Consider the following 20868-nt stretch of genomic DNA (forward strand, 5'->3'; position numbering starts at 1 on the left):
CCCCTAGGTCCAGGAGTTAGCAGGGCCCATGAGGGACTTCACAATACAGGCAATATGGCGGCAGGTTCCCACCCAGGCCCATGGAGTTCACACCATAGTGTTTTCCGCACCTCACCCTCTGCTCCTCCCCATCAGGAGACAGCATTCCCTCACTCACCATGTTGTGCTTCTCCATTTTCCCAAAGTTCTCAGCTCATCATCTCCCTGCAACAGCAACTACACCCGAGAACAGGAATCCACTGGCTCCAGCTCCTCTTCAAAGCCAAGACTGAAGGTGGCTGCCAGGAAGAGACCTGCACTGCTTCTGACTGGCAGGTCATCTGGAGTGCTGATTGGCTAGTGAGTCCTGAGTGGCTAGAGCCCCGCCCATATAGGGTACAGTGTGCTTAAAGAGACAGAATACTAGCTCCTGTCCATTCCATTCACCCCAAGAGAGAACTTTCCAGATCTGAGAATACATGCATTTTAATAGCACTGGCCCCTGGCTACTAAAGCAATCAATGTCATCTTCTTGCACTCCTAGCAACTTTCCCTTTTTCTTCCAGCATTCTGTGTGACTTATACGGTGCACTGTGCTAGGCGGGTGGAGCAATTTCCTGTCTCACAGATGTAAGGATGCCTAGAATACTAACAACTAAAGAGAGTTTTAAAGTTACAAAATGAAATATTTGTTCTGTGGTCAGGACCTCTCCCACAGCATATTTAGGTGGGATCCTAGAGGCGAAACACATGGCTCCCAGTTTGCATGGGCTCCCCCGTCCTGATTCCCTGATTTCCAACATGGGATCAACCACTAGAGGGTGCTGTACTTAATAAAATGATGGATATTTTGATTTGTTTTCATTTCACCTAATTGAACTTCTATGTGCTAGCAGAGCTGCGCAATCTTAGGATTTTTTCTTACCAAGAAGGAAGCACAAAACACACAACAAACACTCTTCGGAGATTATTAGAGGGGGCATGTAGAGGCCTGGGAAGTTAGTGTTCAGAGACAGGGAGGACGATGGCTCATCTAGATTTTAAAAGCTGCCTGGTGCATGCACACAGGGGTTGACATGGCTCCATCATATGCAGATGATCGGGCTCAAGGAAGCGGGCAAGGGTTTAGCTGAGTCATACATGGATCATGCAGGAGGGAACCTTTAACATCCCCAGGTGACTGAGGGCTTGTGTGCCCCTGCATGACCCCTAGAACCTAGAAGTACCAACCATATGTGGCTTAATCCATTGCAGTCACCACCTTACCAAGTGATTTGAAATGCCCATCATGAGCTGAATATTACTGGATCTATCAAGTTATAAAGTAGGACATTTACAGCTACAACCTGTTATCAAATGGGAGTGGTATATTAGAGATCAGGACCACGTAGGTCCTGAAGACACAAGGAAGATACATGAAGAAATGGCCAACTTCCAATGGTTTCTACTCCTGTTACAATGCCTTCTGCTGTCAAGCATACACCTATAGTCTATTCCCTATGATTGGTTGAATGAGGAAGAGATGACTAGGTAGTGGGATTTTCTGAGTTTGAGACGAGTCTGGCATACAGAATCAGTTCCACAATTACACAGAAAAATCCAGTCTTGAAATCACCAAAAAAAAAAAAAAACTGAATCAAACAATAACTATGACCCAACTTCAATCAGCATCTTACATTCTAGCAGCAGCAGTCACATATAAAGTATTTTGAAGAAGAAAAGTCTCTTTTTGCCTCTGTGCTTTGGCTCTGGCTACCAAGCTCATTCCTGTACTAGCATTAGTGCCTACGTCATTGTAATTTTGGTGAATACTTAAAATGAGCTGAGAAGTCAAGGTTTGTGGGCTGAACAACTACTGGATTCTTCACTTGATCTTAGAGAAAAGGCTGAGAAGCAATCTATTGGATTCTTCAATTGCCATTGGTAAGCAGCTGTTCTTAAGTTACCTGGACCACAGCTTGTAAGACATTCTAATAAGCTCACTTTTTACATCCATGGTGAGAATCATTCTACCTGTTCTGTTCATATAGAGAATCTTGAATACTGCAGCTGTATATTTTATTCACCTAACTATAGAGGAAGATATGCCGGCTGACAATAGTGCTCATGAAGTCATTCTTTCTAGCTCCATTATTCTCTACATATTCAAATTTCCATGAACACTACCCTTTTTATAATTATTCATTCGCCTGGAGTTTGCTTCGAATTTAAGGAATAAAACCCATAAACAATGGAGTCATCATCCAGCTTTCCGATGGGGGAAAGACCAATCATCTTGAGACCTGGTTCCTGCTTTTCTCCTTCCTGTTGTGTAAAATCCCTGTGAAAACCATGTAAAAAGTACCTTCAGTTCATCTGACCTCAGAGTGAAGCCACAGAACAAATATTTCATTTTGTAACTTTATTTTTTATTTATTTTTTTTTTTCGAGACTTGGTTTCTCTGTGGTTTTGGAGCCTGTCCTGGAAATGGCTCTTGTAGACCAGCCTGGTCTCAAACTCCCAGAGATTCCCCTGCCGAGTGCTGGGATTAAAGGCGTGCACCACCACTGCCCAGCTCATTTTGTAACTTAAAAACTCTCTTCTTGAGGGGCGGGGTGGAGCCGCGGCAGGAATGCGAGGGGCGGGACCTGCTGGGAGCGCGGCGGCGGCGGCGGCGGCAGCATGCGCGGGCACGAGCGACGGGCCTGCTTCGAGCTCAGGAGCAGCGGGCGCGCGCTGCGCCGGGTGTGCGGGACGCGGTCTGTTGTGCTCCCGGTTCTGCTCGGTCCCTCCTCGGTGGCTGGCGGAGGCCCCGAGCGCTGCGCTGCGGGGCGCGTCCCTTCCTTCCCTGCTCGTCCTGCCAGGCTCCTCTCGCACTGAGCGGTCTCTCGGACGCCACACCGGCCCGCCAGGCCCGGATATGGGTCGTGGACAGCAGAAGATTCAGTCTCAGCAGAAAAATGCCAAAAAGCAGACTGGACAAAAGAAGAAACAAGGACATAACCAAAAGGTTGCTGCGAAAACTGCCTTAATATACACCTGCACAGTCTGTAGGACACAAATGCCAGACCTGACTCTTCTACTGTCTCAGACCTAGGTAACAAACCTGCAGCTGCTTTTTTTTTTCTTTCTTTCTTTCTTTTCTTTTTTTTTTTTATTTTTCGAGACAGGGTTTCTCTGTAGCTTTTTTTTTTTGGGGGGGGGGGGGTGTTTCCTGTCCCGGAACTAGCTCTTGTAGACCAGGCTGGCCTCGAACTCCCAGAGATCCGCCTGTCTCTGACTTCCGAGTGCTGGGATTAAAGGCGTGCGCCAGCACCGCCAGGCTGCAGCTGCTTTTTGTAAACAAACTGTTGATCAGCAAAAATAAAGGGGCTACAGAAACACTCATTTTTATGCTGTTCCCTTTGGGCTTCATGCAAAGACAATTCTGTGTAAGTGTATAGTCAACTCTGATTTGGAAATCTGAAAAATCAGTCCATTCTTATAAAGTTTTTTTTACAATTGTAATTATATTGATGTTCATATTGTGTAAAATAACTCATTCAATAAAGTAGTGCTTTGATTTCACAACATCACAAGAAAAAAGAAACTCTCTTTAGTTGTTAGTGTTCTGGGCATCCTTACCCCTGCGGGACAGGAAATTGCTCAATCCACCTAGTACAGTGCTGCATACAAGCTAGTGAGTCACCATTGCATCCAACAGGAAAAAAAGAAAGTTCCTCTGGAGAGCTAGAAGATGACATTGATCACTTTAGTAGCCAGGGGCCAGTGCTATTAAATGCATGTATTCTCAAATCTGGAGAAGTTCTCTGTTGGGGGTGAATGGAATGGACAGGAGCCAGTATTCTGTCTCTTTTAGCACACTGTACCCCTATGGGTGGTGCTTTCGCCACTCAGGACTCACTAGCCAATCATGCACTCCAGGTGACCTGTCAGTCAGAAGCAGTGCAGGTCTCTTCCGGGCAGCCACCTTCAGTCTTGGCTTTGAAGAGGAGCTGGTGCCAGTAGATTCCTGTTCTCGGGTGCAGTTGCTGTTGCAGGGAGATGATGAGCTGAGAACTTTGGCAAAATGGAGAAGCACAACTTGGTGAGTGAGGGAACGCGGTCTTCTGATGGGGAGGAGCAGAGGGCGAGGTGCGGAAAACACTATGGTGTGTCCTTCCGTCATCTGCATGGAAACCTGCAGCCATAGTCCCTATACTGTGAAGTCCCTCATGGTCCCTGCTAAACTCATGAGTCTAGGGGCAGGCCTGTGTATAATTTTGCTCTGACTCAATCTGCTTAAAGTATTGGGAGCAGGAAGCTGTGTTTAAAAACACTTCTGTAGTCAACTTCAGCAGGGTCGATGCATTCACGGAAACAAGTTGCCAAGCTCAGAGAGGCCTAGTTTCTTCAACATAGTTTCAATATTGAGCACTTTGCATTTAACCTTTAAATGTAATCTCCATTTATATTTAAATCTGTGGAGGTTATCAAATACATCTCACATGTTGGGTAGGTCTCCACTACTATACGATAATGTAGAATAGTAGAATTGGAAATACAAAGGATTTACCAATGCGTTTGAAATAATTAAGTCTCACAAAGTAGAATTTAGCAGAGGGAGGACTGTGTCTAAAACACCCAAAAGCTAAGTATATGCTAAGTAGGGCTGGTAGAGATTAGAATGCACAGGTAGACATTATTTACCAGGATTGTCCAGATATTTTACTCCAAACCATTTCAAAGAAGCCATCACTGAGTTAAAAATACAAAGTCACTGCTGGGTGGTGGTGGTGCACACCTTTAATCCCTGTAATCCTGAGGCAGAGGCAGGTGGATCTCTGTGAGTCTACAAGAGCAAGTTCTAGGACAGGCTCCAAAGCTACGGAGAAACCCTGTCTGAAAATCAATCAATCAATAATTTATTGATTGTTTGATTTAAAATTTCCACCTCCTCCCATCCTCTCATTTTCCTCCCACTCCCTCTCCGCCTCACTCTCCAGTCCTAAGAAAACTCAGGATGCCCTTTCTTGTGGGAAGTCCAAGCCCCCGTCTCCATTCTAGGAAGGTGTGGATCCAAACAGACTAGGCTCCCAAAAAGCCAGTACATGCAGTAGAATCAAAATCCAGTGTCATCATTTTCTTCTCAGTCTACCCTCATTGTCAGCCACATCCAGAGAGTCTGGTTTGATAACATGCTTGTCCAGACCCAGTCCAGCTGGCCTTGATGAGCTCCCAATAGATCAGTTCCAGAGTCTCCATGGGTGGAAGCAATCCTCGTGGTCCTGCCTTCCTTTCTTATATTCTCCCTCCTTCTGCTCTTCATCTGTGCTTTGGCGGCTCAGTCCAGTGCTCCAATGTGGGTCTCTGTCTCTATCTCCATCCATCACTCGATGAAGGTTCTGTGATGATATTTAAGATATTGATCAGTGTGGCTATAGGACAAGGCCAGTTCAGGCACCCTTTCCTCCACTGATCAAGGACCTAACTAGGGACATTCCCTTGGACACCTGGGAAGCCCTCTAGAGCCAAGTCTCTTGCCAACCCTAAAATGGCTCCCTTAATTAAGATATCTTATTCCCTGATTCCCATATCCACCCTTCCTCCATCTAAATCCTCCCAGTCCCCCAAAATCTCTCCATACTCCCCTTCTCCCTTCTTTCTTCCCCTCTCCCCTTCCCTCAACTCCAACCCCTTCCCCATGCTCCCAACTTTTGCCTGGTGATTTTGTCTGCTTCCAGTTTCCAGGAGGATCTATATGTTTTTCTTTGGGTTCACCTTGTTATTTAGCTTCTCTAGGATCATGAACTATAGACTCAATGACCTTTGTTCATGACTAGAATCCACTAATGAGGTAGTACATACCATATTCATCTTTTTGGGTCCCCTCACCACATAATAATCAAAACACTAAACATAAAGAGTAAAGAAAGAATATTAAGAGCTGTAAAGGAGGGGGCTGGAGAGATGGCTCAGTGGTTAAGAGCATTGCCTGCTCTTCCAAAGGTCCTGAGTTCAATTCCCAGCAACTACATGGTGGCTCACAACCATCTGTAAAGAGGTCTGGCACCCTCTTCTGGCCTTCAGGCATACAGACAGAATATTGTATACATAATAAATAAATAAATAGTTTTTTTTTTTTTTAAAAAAAAGAGCTGTAAAGAAAAAAGGCCAAGTACCATTTAAGGCAGACCTATCAGAATTATACCTGACTTCTCACTGAAGACAATAAAAGCCAGAAGGTCATTGTCAAGCATTGTGCTGACATTAAGAGACCAGTGATGCCAGCCCAGACTACTATACCCAGTAAAACTTTCAATCACCATAGAAGGACAAAGCAAGATATTCCAGGACAAAACTAGATTTAACCAGTACCTAGCCACAAACTCAGCCATACACAAAATACTAAAAGGAAAACTGGAGAAAGTTAGGTTAACCAAGAAAAACACAGACAATTGATGGTCTCATAGGAGTAAATCCTAAAAAAGGGAAAAAGGCATGAATTAACATCACCAACAATGAATACTAAATTAATAGGAGATAGCAATCACTGGTCAGTATTATCTCTTAATATAAATGGGATCAACTCACCTATATAAAGACACAGGCAAACAGATTGGATACAAATACAGAATCCATTCCCCTCCTGCATAAAAGAAACACATCTCAACCTCAAAGACAGACATCGTACCAAAGTAAAGGGTTGGAAAAAGTATTCAATCAAATTGACCTAAGAAACAAGTGGCTGTAGATGTCCTAATATCTAACAAGATAGACTTCAAGCTAAAATTGTTCAGAAGAGACAAGAAGGTCATTTCATATTAGTCATGAGAAAAATCTATCAAGAGAAATCTCATTACCGAACATCAATGTCCCAAATATAAGGCCACGCTCATATGTAAAAGAAACACTTCTAAAGCTTAAAACATACATAAAACCCCACGTACTAATAGTGGAAACTTCAATGTTCCCCTCTCACCACTGGACAGGTCATTCAGACAAAAAATTAACAGAGAAATAACGTATCTAACAGATGTTATGACTCAAATGTACGTAACAGACTTTTATAGAATATTCCTTTCAAACAGAAAAGAATATATTTTCTTCTCCATACCTGATGGAACTTACTCAAAAATCAACCACATACTCAGTAACAAAACAAACCTCAACAAATACAAAAAAAAAAAAATCGGAATACCCCTATGTACTTTATCAGATCATCATGGTTAAAAACTAGAAGTCAACAGCAATACTAATTTCATCAAATGCACAAACATGGAAATTAAACAATGCTAACCAGAATCATCAATGGGTCAAGGAAGAAAAAAAAGAAGAAATTAAAGAATTTCTAAAATTCAATGAAAATGACCACACAACATATCCAAATTTATGGGACACAATGAAAGTAGTGTTAAGAGAAAAGTTATTGCACAAAATCCCTACATATAGAAGACAGAAAAATCCCACATTAGTGAATTAACAAAACCTTTGAAAACTTTTTAACAAAAAGTAGTAAACTCACCTAAGAAATCAAGACAGCAGGAAAAATCAAACTAAGAGCTGAAATCAATAAAATAGAAATGGAAAAAACAATACAAAGAATCACTGAAACAAAGAGTAGGTTCTTATAGAAAATCAGCAAAATAGACAAAACGTTATCCAAATTAACCAAAAGGCAGAGAGAAAATATGCAAATGAACAAAATCAGAAATGAAAAGGGGGGCATAACAACAGACATGGAGGAAATACAGAGAATCATCAGGTCATATTTTGAAAACTCCACAAAATTGGAAAACTTAAAGGAAATGGACAACTTTCTGGATAAATATCACTTACCAAAATTAAATCAAGACCAGATAAACAAATTAAACACACCTATAACTGCTGAATAAATAGAAACAGCCATCAAAAGACTCCCAACCAAAAAAAGCCCAGGACCAGATGGTTTCAGCTCAGAATTATACAAGACTTTCAAAGAAGAACTAATACCAATACTCCTTGAGTTATTTCACATGATAGAAAAAGAAGGAACAATGCCAAACCCCTTTTTTGAGGCTACAATTACCCTGACACTCAAACCATAGAAAGACATTATAAAGAAAATTACAGACCAATCTCACTCGTGAACATTGATCCAAAAATACAAAAAAAAAAAAAAAATTAGTGGCAAATCAAGTCCAAGAACACATCAGATCATTCATCCACCATGATCAAGTTGGCTACATCCAACAGATGCAAGAATGGTTCAACATACAAAAATCTGTCAACATAATCCACCATATAAACAAAGTGAAAAATAAAAACCACGTGATCATCTCATTAGATAACGAAAAACCATTAGATAAAATACAACATCCCTTCATGATAAAAGGAATATACCTAAACATAATAAATGCAATACTCAGCAAGCCAACAGCCAACATCAAACTAAATGTAGAGAAACACCCAGCTATTCCACTGAAATCAAGAACAAGACAAGATTGTCCACTCTCTTCATATCTATTCAATATAGTTCTTGAGGTTTTAGGTAGGGCAATAAGACACCAAAAGGAGATCAAGGGACTACAAATCAGAAAAGAAAAAGCCAAATGCTCACTGTTTGTTGATGGCATGATAGTTTTCCTAAGCGATCCCAAAATTCTACCAAGGAACTTCTACAACTCATAAACATTTTCAGTAATGTAGCACGATCCCGGATCAGAAAAAAAAAAAAAAACAATATCCCTCCTATAAAAAGATAATAAAAGGGATGGAAAAGAAATCAGAGAAACAACACCCTTCACAATAACCAAAAGTAGAATAAAATATTTCGAAGTAACTCTAACCAAACAAGTGGAAGACTTGTATAACAAGAACTTTGATTCTTTGAAGAAAGAAATTAAGAAGAAAATAAAGTGGAAAGATCTCCCATATTTTTTGCTAGGCAAAATAAACACAGTAAAAATGGCAATCTTACTACAAAAGCACTCTACAGATTCAATGCACTGCCCATCAAAATCACAGAAAAATTCTTCACAGACCTTGAAAGAAAGGTACTCAACTTCACATGGAAAAGAAAATATCCCAGGATAGTGAAAACAACCCTGTACAATAAAAGAACTTGGGGAGGCATCACAATTCCTGACTTCAAACTTTACTACAGTTCTACAATACTGAAAACAGCCTGGTATTGACAAAAGAACAGAGAGAAGATGAATGAACCAAATCAAAGAACCAGATAATAATTCATACATCATTGAACACCTGATTTCTGACAAAGCAAAAAATATCAAATGGAAAAAAGAAAGCATATTTAACAAATGATGCTGGAATGACTGGATATCAACATGTAGAAGAATTAAAATAGACCCATATCTATCACCATGCACAAAACTCAACTCCAAATGGATCAAAGACCTCAACATGGAGCCAGCCTCACTGAAATTTATAGAAGAGAAAGTGGGAAGTACACATGAACATAAGGGCACAGGAGACCACTTCCTAAATATAATCCCAGCATCACAGACACTGAAAGAAACAATTAATAAATTAGACCTCCTGAAACTGAAAATCTTCTGCAAAACAAAGGAGATGGTCAACAGAACAAAACAACAGCCTACAGAATGGGAAAAGATCATCACTAACCCCACATCAGAGGTCTGATCTCCAAAGTAGAGAAAGAACTCAAGAAATTGGTCATCAAAAGAACAAATAATCTAATTTTAAAAAATGGAGCACAGACCTAAACAGAGAACTCTCAACAGAGGAATCTAAAAGGGCTGAAAGACACTTAAGGAAATGTTCAACATCTTTAGTCATCAGAGAATTGCAAAACAACTCTGAGATTCTGTCTTACACCTGTAAGAATGGCCAAGATCAAAAACACTGATCACAACTTATGCTGGAGAGATTGTGGGGAAAATGGAACACTTCTGCGTTGCTGGTGGGAATTCAAGGGGTACAACCTCTTTGGATATCAGTGTTGCGATTTCACAGAAAATTAGGAAACAACCTTCCTCAAGACCCAATAATACCACTTTTGGGTATATAACCAAAGGATGCTCAAAAATGCACAAGGACATGTGCTCAACTATGTTCATAGCAGCTTTGTTTGTCATAGCCAGAACCTGGAAACAACCTAAATGTTCTTTGACCGAAGAATGGATTAGGAAAATGTGGTTCATTTACACCATGGAGTACTACACAGCAAAAAATAATAATAATGACAGGTTGAATATTGCAGGAAAATGGATACAGCTAGAAAACATTATTTTGAGTGAGCTAACCAAGACACAGAAAGAAAATTAACACATATCCTCACTCATAGGTGGTTTTTAAACGTAAAGCAAAGAAAGCTAGCCTACAAACCACAATCCTAGAGAACTTAGACAACAATGAGGACATTAGGAGGGACTTACATTGATATAATGTACATGGGAAGTAAAGAAAGACAGGATTTCCTGACTAAATTGGCAGCATAGGGACAATGCAGGAGTGTTAAAGGGGGTAGGGAAAAGACAGGAAGGGGTGTAAAGAGCAAGGTAGAACTCAAAAAAAATCAATAAAAAAATACATTCCTAAAAATATCATCTGGTCATAAAAATATTAGAAACCCCAGTAGCACAGACAATGGGAGCAACAATGAATAAATGGGACCTCCAGAAACTGAGAAGCTTCTGTAAAGCAAATGATACACTCATTAAGACAAAAAAGCATCCTACTGAATGAGAGAAGATCTTCACCAACCCCATATCAGACAAAGAACTGATCGTCAAAATATATAATGAACTCAAGAAACTAGACACTAGCTGGGCGATGGTGGTGCATGCCTTTAATCCCAGCACTCAGGAGGCAGAGGCAGGCGGATCTCTGTGAGTTCAAGACCAGCCTGGTCTACAGAGCAAGTTCCAGGACAGGCTCCAAAGCCACAGAGAAATCCTGTCTCGAAAAACCAAAAAAACAAACAAACAAAAACAAAAAACCTAGACACTAAAATTCTAATTAACCCAATTTAAAAATGGGGAGCCGAATTGAACAGAGAATTCTCAACAGAAGAAGTTCAAATGGCCAAAAGACACTTAAGGTCATGTTCAACTTCCTTAGTGATCATGGAAATGCAAATCAAAAACACCAATGATAGCCTTTGCTTGAAAGGATATGGAGTAAGGGGAACGCTCACTCATCCACTGCTGCTGGGAATGCAAACTTGTGCAACCATTTTGGAAATCAGTGTGGTGGTTTCTCAGGAAATTCAGAATCAACCTACCTCAGGATCCAGCAATACCAATCTTGGGAATATATCCAAGAGATGCCCAATCATACTACAAAAGCATTTGTTCGACTATGTTTATACCAGCACTGTTTGTAATAACTAGAACCTGGAAATAACCTAGATGCCCCTCAATGGAAAAATGGATAAAGTGTGGAATATATATATATATATATATATATGAGTAGTACCTAGTGGTAAAAAAAATGACATCTTGAATTTTGCATGCAAATGGATGGAAATAGAAAACACTATCCTGGGTGAGATAACCCAGACCAAAAAAAAAATGAATTTGGTATGTACTCACTCATTTGTGAACTCTAGCCATAAACAAAGGATACTAAGCCTATAGTTCACAAGCCTAGAGAAACCAAATAACAAGGTGAACCCAAAGAAAAACATATATAAGTCCTCCTGGAAATTGGAAGCAAAAAAGATTTCTGGGCTATAGTTGTGAGCATGGGAATGGGGGTAGGGGTGGGGGTGAAGTTGAGGGAAGGGGAAAGGGGAAGAGAGAAGGGAGAAGGGAAGGACTGGCAAGAGCTTGGGGGAGGGGGAGGTTGGAGATGGAGGAAGGGCCGATTTAGGAGCAGGGAAGAAGATAACTACATTAAGGAATGCATTTTAGGGTTGGCAAGAGACTTGCCTCTAGAGGAGATCCCTGGTGTTCAAGGGGATGTTCCCAGCTAGCTCCTTGGACAGCAGAGGCAAAAGGTGCCTGAACTGTCCTTGACCCACTATCACACTGATGTGAGATCAGACTATCACACTGATCTCGAATATCACCATAGAATCTTCCATCGGCCGCGATGTATGGAGATAGAGACAGAGACCCTCATCAGAACAACGGACTGTGCTCCCAAGGTCCAGTTGAAGGGCAGAAGGAGGGAGAACATGAGCAAAGAAGTCAGGACCGTGAGGGTTTGGTCCACCCACTGAGACAGTGTGCCTGTTCTAATGGGAGCTCACCAAATCCAGGTGGACCGGGTATGAATGAGCACGTGATCAAACCGGACTATCTGAATGCGGCTGACAATGGGGGCTGACTGAGAAGCCATTGTTAAAGTCACTGGGACTTGTTTTATGGCATGTTCTGGCTTTTTGGGACCCTAGTCTATTTGGATGCACAGCTCCCTAGACCTGGATGTAGGGGGGGAGGGCCTTGGACTTCTCACGTGACAGGGTTCCCTGCCCTCTCTCAAGCAGGGAGAGGGAGGGGGGAGGTAGGTTGGGGAGTGGGAGGGGATTGGGAGGAGGGAAGGAAGTGTAAATATTTGAATGGAAAAATAAAAAAAGAAGGAAATAAAGAAGGAATGAGCAAAACAAAATATTAGAAACCAAGGACACAGGACGGAGATAATGAGAGGAGAAAATGGCTTGAGCCTAAAGGAAAAGAGGGTTCAACTGCTCTTGAATGAGTGCTGTAAATAACTGCCTCACAAGGAGAACACAAGTGTTTGTGAGGTAGGGAGTTTAGGGAAGATCGAAACACACATTTGTCAATTGTGTGTGACTGTGAAAGTGTAGGAGAAGACTGGGATCTAGGCAGGCATGCAGGCAGCTGTGAGGTCCTGCTGATGAGCATCTTTTTCATCTTGACAGCAGTGAGGAGCCATATGTGACTGTCCATCAGGAAATGATGCACTCTTAAATAGTACTTAAAATGGTACTCCCAGTGCCCCACTGAGGACACATTAAGAAGGGCAATACTAAAGTCTAGTATCTATTTATTTTCTTAGTACTGGTCATACGATGTAGCCCAAGATGACATTAATTTAACCATCAATCTGCCTTAACTTCACAAATGCTGGTATTATAGTTGTGAATGAATGAACCTAACCAAGACTGAAGTCTTTTTTTTTCTTCGAGACAGGGTTTCTCTGTAGCTTTGGTGCCTGTCCCGGAACTAGCTCAGTTACTGGGTGCGTGGCAATTGGAGGTCTTCCACCGAGATTTCATCAATTGGAGGTCCTAGCCGAGATATCGGGAACTAGGGAATGCTGAGAGGTCACCCTCAGAAGGTGAGGGTGGACTGGGGTATATGTGTTAATCTTGACATCCTTCGCTCAGTTTGGCAGCAAGTGGAACCAACCAAGAAAGAGAGGTAAGCAAACAGGGTTTTCCCCAGCCGGAGGGGAATAGATAATGTATATAGCTTAAAAAGATAAATGTGTACAGATGTATGATATGTTGATTTTGTTGTCTTTTGTGTTCTGGACTGGAGAAAGACATTTGATTCTAGGAACTGCTAAGAAAAGTATCTTGACTTTAAAATATGGGCTTAAGAATGTGATGTTTTGGAAAAGAGATTCTGTTTTTGTCTCCACAGATATTTGATATTCATGTGGTTTGAATCCCCGAGATCTCCTGAAATGTTGCACTGGACTGTGAGCTGGGGCGGCTCCAAGCAGCGGCCACTGAGGGTCTGCGACACATGCAAACCCTGGGACCAGCCTCGAGGACAGATGAGGCAAGAACACTAGGCCCACTTCCAGCACGGGCCTCAGGGTGCAGAAGCTCATCACAACTGCCAAAAGGCCTGTTGGCCTGGACCTCTGTCCCAGCCCGGGCCAACTGGCCTGGATGAAATCTACCCCATCCCAATGGAGTCGGAGCCCACTGCTCCGCCCCACGGCGCCTCCACCTTCCAGCCCGGTGAGACCCCAGATCCTGAATTTCTTGTAATCTCCTGATCTGAGTGCCTACAGCTGCTCCGAGCATGAGACCTTGAGGAGTTCCTGATGGCAAGAGGATGGTTTTTGGTTGGTTCGGCTGGGGCATGGCTATCTCCATATAATCTGCCCCTGAACACAATAAAGGGGGCATTCTTGGGGAATTCAAGGATGACCTGTGTCACTGTCTCTCTGTCTGGTGTGTCTGTGTATTTTAACCTCCATCCCCCTTGCCCAAAGCTAGTGAACAGCGTGCCAGTGCACAGAGCACAGACACAGGGACATGGGGCGCGGCATTTGGAGGTCTCCACTGAGATATCGGCACTACATAACACAGAGTTATGTACACAGTAGAGTGGAAGGACAGAGGATGCAGGGTATTGAGAACAGAAAAATTGTTAAGGTCTTTTCCAACCTGGATACAGGTTCTGTGACTTTGGGACAGTCTTCTAATTTTCTGTAGGTTACATCGCATCCATGTGAATAGTGAGGATAATATCCCTAAGAGGGTATTTATGGAAGTATGAATCACAGAGATCCAAAGGTGAATGAAAAATAAAGGTCTTTACTGTAGGACTTCTTGAAACCTCTAAATGGCTAATGTTTATTGGTGACTCTCCAAAAGCAATGTAGATTATGCACTTACAAACTTATCTGAATTTACATCCACTTCACCTCTGGTCCTATGCCCAAGAAGAGCCCTGCAAACAGCATTTGAGAGCTGGTAGCCTGGCTCAGAGGTCCTAAAACTTACTCACATACTGGAATTATTTGGAAGACTGTCAAAACACAGTGTGTTTTCCTTCCAGAGTTTCTGGCTTAGGGCATATGTGTGTTGTTACTGCTCTACTGGCACAGGGATGAATGGCTCTAAAGGTTCTGCTGAGTTTGCTGCAGCCTCTAAGTCATGGCTTGCACTGTTCTCACTATCTGGAATATTTTCATTTTTCCTACACTTGTAGCTGATCTGTCTCTTCTGGTTCTTTTTGCCACACACCGCATGCTTTTTGTCTCAGGAAGGGGGCAGCTACTGACCTATAAGCCTGTGAGTGAGCCCACCCCCAGAGAGATAATCTGTTAGGTGCTTTGTATGGGCTACAGCTTTAGAAGATGCCTCCTTTGTATTTACATCTCTACTTCAGAATCAGAAATGGTTTTAGAATTAGACTATGACTATCCTTCTCTAAATCCAAGCACAACGTTAAAAGAAAAACTCAAAACTTCTGTCTCATATCAATAGCCTTCTGCTATGGGACAGAAAGAAGATAGATTTTAAAGGAACATTTTACTTTCCTTCATGCCCATTTTGTCTATATCTTATATTTCACTGAAAATATGTCTACATGAATAATGTTTACATTTTCAACAATGAACATCTTCCAAGAAGAAGACATTGGAGCCCCACAATGTCTCTACCTGATTGATATGAAAGCATGATGCTAATAGCACTGTAAGACCGACTTATGGGTACAAGCTGCAGATATGGTGCACCTTCTTACAACGTTCTGGCCACAATTCCAAATAAGAACTTCAGAACAACCCTATCAAATACTTAGAAATCGTCTTACTTTTATAATATCCCATAGAAAGAACATTGCCCCCATGACATCTGGAAGCAATTCTAGAAGATGCCATCCTCTCTCCCAACAAAGTTTGTCTTCATGGTCAGGGAAAACATTTAAGAGTTGATTATTACTCATATAGGGTTGGGTGAAATTATGTATACCCAGAGATCTCAAAAAAAGAGGGAAAATTGAATGGGATAATAGGTAGATTACTTACTCACACTAATAATAATAGTTTGTAATAGAAGGAATACTTGTGAACTATTAATTATGGATAATTTACATTGGTATAGAGTTTTTTATTGATACAAATTCAAATTATACTTATCATATAGAATATTTCTATTTTTTTAGAATGTTTGTAACACCTATGCAAAGTTATTTTGTCAGATTTTATCTATGCATGATTCTACAATAAACATGTGTATGTTTATTGACACAATTTTATGAGATATTTGTCATATTGCATTATATAATTCTACCTCTGATCAAGATACTGATACATGGTTTATATTTTGAGATCATTTTCCTGCTTTACTGCATAGCTGATTAAAGATTTTTTTATATTCTGATAGGAAGTCTTAATCTTCAACATTGTAATGAGACTTTAGTTGGTTGCTCATGCAGTCAGTTGTCTCTGTCATCTACTACACTTTTTGTGGGCTGCTGGACTTCACTACCTGCCTACTCAAGTAATATTAATGCTCTTCTCAGGCCTTTGATGGGGTTGAAGATGAGATAATCATACTTACCATCCTCTTATGATCTAGCCAAGCCATTTCTACTACAAGACATGGATTCCTTAGGATAGAATGCTTATCAAAACATTAGTATATATATTCCTTCCTTAATATTGATTATGCTTGTAATTCTAACTTTATATTTGACATCTGTTTCTTGTATACATAGTTTTGTATTGAGTTTGGAATTCCTTTTTTTTTTTTGGTTTTTCGAGACAGGGTTTCTCTGTGGTTTTGGAGCCTGTCCTGGAACTAGCTCTTGTAAACCAGGCTGGTCTCAAACTCACAGAGATCCGCCTGCCTCTGCCTCCTGAGTGCTGGGATTAAAGGCATGCGCCACCACCACCCAGCCAAGTTTGGAATTTCTTATTTAAGCAAAAGGGTTAGGTACTGGGAGATCTTCTTCAGTCAATAGCCTGTAAGACACCACTCCACTTGGGCATGTTCTCCTACATTATAAATCGATCTGTAAACTGTGTGGTCACTTTCTTCAATTCCGTTCTTGAGTCTGGCTGCTAGATTTATTGAATACAAGATCCATTGCGCTGGGGTGAGTGGATTGATATCCGATTCTTAGAATCAGTTCCATTGGTCCTCCGGTCTCTTTTTGTGCCAATACCAGGCTCTTTTCAGTACTGTAGCTCTGTAGTAGACTTAAGTCAGGGAATGTGATGACTACAGAAATTATTTTTTGTATACAGTTGTTTTGGATATCCTGCATTAATTTTTGCTTTTTTTTTTTTTTTTGGTTTTTCGAGACAGGGTTTCTCTGTGGCTTTGGAGCTTGTCCTGGAGCTAGCTCGGTAGACGAGGCTGGTCTTGAACTCACAGAGATCTGCCTGCCTCTGCCTCCTGAGTGCTGGGATTAAAGGCGTGCCCCACCATCTCCCGGATTTTTTTTTTGGTTTTCTATATGAAGCTGAGTATTTTTATTTTGAGGCCTGTGAAGAATTTTTCCGATGTTTACATGGGAATGGTATTGAACCTGTAGAATGCTTTTGGAAAGGTTATCATTTTTACTAACTTGATTTCTACCTAACAAGGGTAAGGGACATCTTCCCATTCTGTGGTGTCTTCTTCAGTTGTTTTCTTCAAAGATTTAATGTTCATTTCCTACAGTACTTTCACTTCTTTAGTAAGTTATTCCATAATATTTTATATTATTTGTGGCTATGGTTAATGGTGACGTCATAATATATTAATTCTAGCCATTTTTTCAAAAAATATTCCTGGTAACCACCGTCTATCTACCTTCCTGATGACCATTCCCAATTTTCTGATAACCATAATTATACCCCAACTTCTAAGGGAATTTTTAAACAAAACATACAAGGAAATGTATGAGAGATTTGACTCTTCAAGCCTCTCGTATTTCAGTTAATGGTATATCCTGTGGGCTTAAAAACATCATTGAATTTTATGATTTTATGGTTCTGGTTTGAGAGCCAAATTGTGTTTCTTTCACAGTCCCTTTTTTATTTTTTAGTTATTTTATATTTATTTATTTATTTATTTATTATGTATACAATATTCTGTTTGTGTTTATGCCTGCTGGCCAGAAGAGGGCACCAGACCATGTGGTTCTGGGAATTGAACTCAGGACCTTTGGAAGAGCAGGCAATGCTCTTAACCTCTGAGCCATCTCTCCAGCCCCCCACAGGCCCTTTTTTAATGTTTTGGCTGTTTTCAGGGAGATTTTTTTTACCTAGTTCTAGATTCAGAGTTAAAGTGCTTTTCTTTGGCTTTGGTATCAGGCCCAATGTTAGAATACCCTTGCTGTAACCCATAATACTTCATTAAAGGTTTTATCAAATACAATCCTGGTTCAAACTAAAATAAAAAGAGGTATCATGATGCTTAAACAGATTGTGGACACTATCAAATTTTTCTCTACACAGTAGCTGCTTTTGGTTAACTGTCTGTAAGTGGCTTCAGATCTTAAAGAATAATTTAAAATGAGCCCCTAGTTTTTTTCCTCAGGTCCAAAAGATTATGATAATATGCACAAGCTTTATCAGATTGATTACACAAAAAGTCTTACTCTCATATGAAGCACAAAACAATATGACACTGAATTAATTCATAGAGTTTCACTACAGTATGATGTTTTTTCATGTTTTTGAAGAATAAAGACATAACTTCAGAATTTCTCTACAGGTAGGCTCATATTATGTATTGAGATGATTGAAGGAGCTGCCGGCCGCTTCGTGCCACCCAGCTTCCGGCTGCCTGGCTAGCTTATGCCCCAAAATAAAAACACACAAATGGTATTCAACAAAACTCTGCTTGGCCCATTGTATCTAGCCTCTTTTAGGCTAATTCTCACATAGTAATTTAGCCCATTGCTAATAATCTGTGTAGCACCTCGAGGTGTGCTTACCAGGAAAGATTCAGTACGTGAGACCTGGTGGCTGGCTGCATTGCATCTGCCCAGGACAGGAGAGGAAATGACGTCTGCCTCACTTTCCTCTGCCTCCCAGCACTCTGTTCTGTCTACTCAATCCACCTAAGGGCTGGCCTCAAATGGGGCCAAGGAAGTTTCTTTGTTAATCAATGACCTTCCTCCATCTTTTCCCCTTTTTCTGTTTAAACAAGAAGGAAAGGCTTTCACTTTAACATGGTAAAATTCCATATAACAAAACAGTTACAATTAAGAATTACAATATTTACATCTATTTTATGTTTATCATAACTAAGGAAAACTATAACTATTCTTCAACTCCATCAAAGACTCCAGAAACATATAATATTAGCCAGGTGGTGGTGGCGCACGCCTTTAATCCCAGCACTTGGGAGGCAGAGGCAGGCGGATCTCTGTGAGTTCGAGGCTAGCCTGGTCTACAAGAGCTAGTTCCAGGACAGGCTCCAAAACCACAGAGAAACCCTGTCTCGAAAAAGCAAAAAAAAAAAAAAAAAAAAAAAAAACCACCTAAGTAAATGAGAAGTAAGCAACTTACAAAACGCTAGAAATCACAGAGACATCTCACTTCCTGGACAGTCACCCAAAGTTCTTCTGTACAGTTGGGGCATCCATCTTCGGCCTACAGGGCCATAGTTTCCAGCAGACATTTCAATGAAGCAGGAAATTTCAAAGGCAATTCAGTCACTATCTGCTGTGTCCTGCAGAATGTCTCGCAGACTCTTTCATGAATCAGGAACCCCGAAAGATCATCTCACCTTTAGGCAAGTTCAGCAGTCCTCTCTCTGAGGGTTTTCTGTGTCCAGTTTATGTAGTAGTCCGGGCAAGAGCAGTTTCTTGCCCAAATGGCTATCAAACTCCATAAGGAGACTCTTCAATGCCCATCTTCCTCTTGAAGCAGCTGGTATTGCCAGGAGCAGATGTGTCACATTACCATGCAAAATTCTAAGTTATTAAAATATTTTAAATGCCATATTCTGCAGTCTTTGAAGAATATGAAGAATGCCTATCTAAAATATATCTATCCTCATCTAAAAAATATAACATGACTACAAACTTGACTATTATAGATGATTACCTATTAACAACCTATATACATTACATTTTTAAATAAACTACACAATCACAATACCTTAATCAATATCAGAAATATATACACACATAACAAAATTGACCTTAAATTAGTATCAGTAAAGCAAGATTCATTTCAATCCAAATTATTTATATCTATATTGTATCACCCTTTAAATGTAAAAGAACATTTATAAACAATATTTGGGAATATGGACGTAGTTATTTCTCTCCAAACTGCTTCCTGCTGTATAGGGGCGCTGTTAATCAGGTCTTTGAGGGTATAACCTGTGTGCTAGATTTGTCTCAGTTAGCAGATAAGTAATTTTCTGAAGGTGGTCACAGCAACCTTTCAGGAGGCCGTGGTCTATCATACCATATTAGAATTGAAGCAATCCATAGGGTCTTATCCTGTGAAAACAAAAGAAGAATCTCTTTTCCAAAGTATCATATCCTTAGATCCAAATTCTGAAGTCAAGGTATTTTCAAAATATCTATCTTGGATTAGTTCAGCAGCATGTATAAAAAAATATTTTAGCAGATATTGCTCTTTCCTTACCATTAAAACAATTCAAAGAGAGCACAATAGCATACAGTATCAAGATTCTCTGTGTAGTTTCCATCTTTGTACATTTTTACTTTAACCTCTATTTCATTTATTTTGACATTTATTTCATATTCTCTGTATATCTTTGTCCTGGAATAAATCTGTAGACTAGGCTGTCTTTGAACTCTCAGAGATCTGCCTGTCTCTGCCTCCCAGGCATTGGGATTAAAGGCGTGTGCTACCACACCTTGAAGTCACAGAAGTCAATCTCCCTCCACCTCCCAAGTGTTGGGATTAAAGGTGTGTATTACCACACCCAACTACTCTCTTTCTTTCCTTTTTTTGTTTTTTACTTTAAGAACTTTGACTTTTAGCCTGCATATATTCTTAACACACTGTAAATCATTTAAAGGTTTTCTTTGTTTTTGAATCTCTCTTTACTATATATCTACCTCTTTTTTTTCCTGACCACATGAGCTTTTAAACTACTGAGCAATATGGGCAGGATTAAAGCTGTGGCTTTGGCGGCTAGATCCAGCCTTAGCTTCAGCTTCATGGTGGAGGTACCAGCTGTAGCCATGTTTATTGCCACAAGTCTATGGCGTTTCAAGGTCCCTGACAGCAAGCAAGCTGCAGCATTCTGCTCCCAGACCACACTCAGTCAA

This window comes from Microtus oregoni, unplaced genomic scaffold, assembly GCF_018167655.1.
Source record: "Microtus oregoni isolate MIOR12 unplaced genomic scaffold, Mior012 000113F_ref0000058, whole genome shotgun sequence".
Classification (NCBI taxonomy): Eukaryota; Metazoa; Chordata; class Mammalia; order Rodentia; family Cricetidae; genus Microtus; species Microtus oregoni.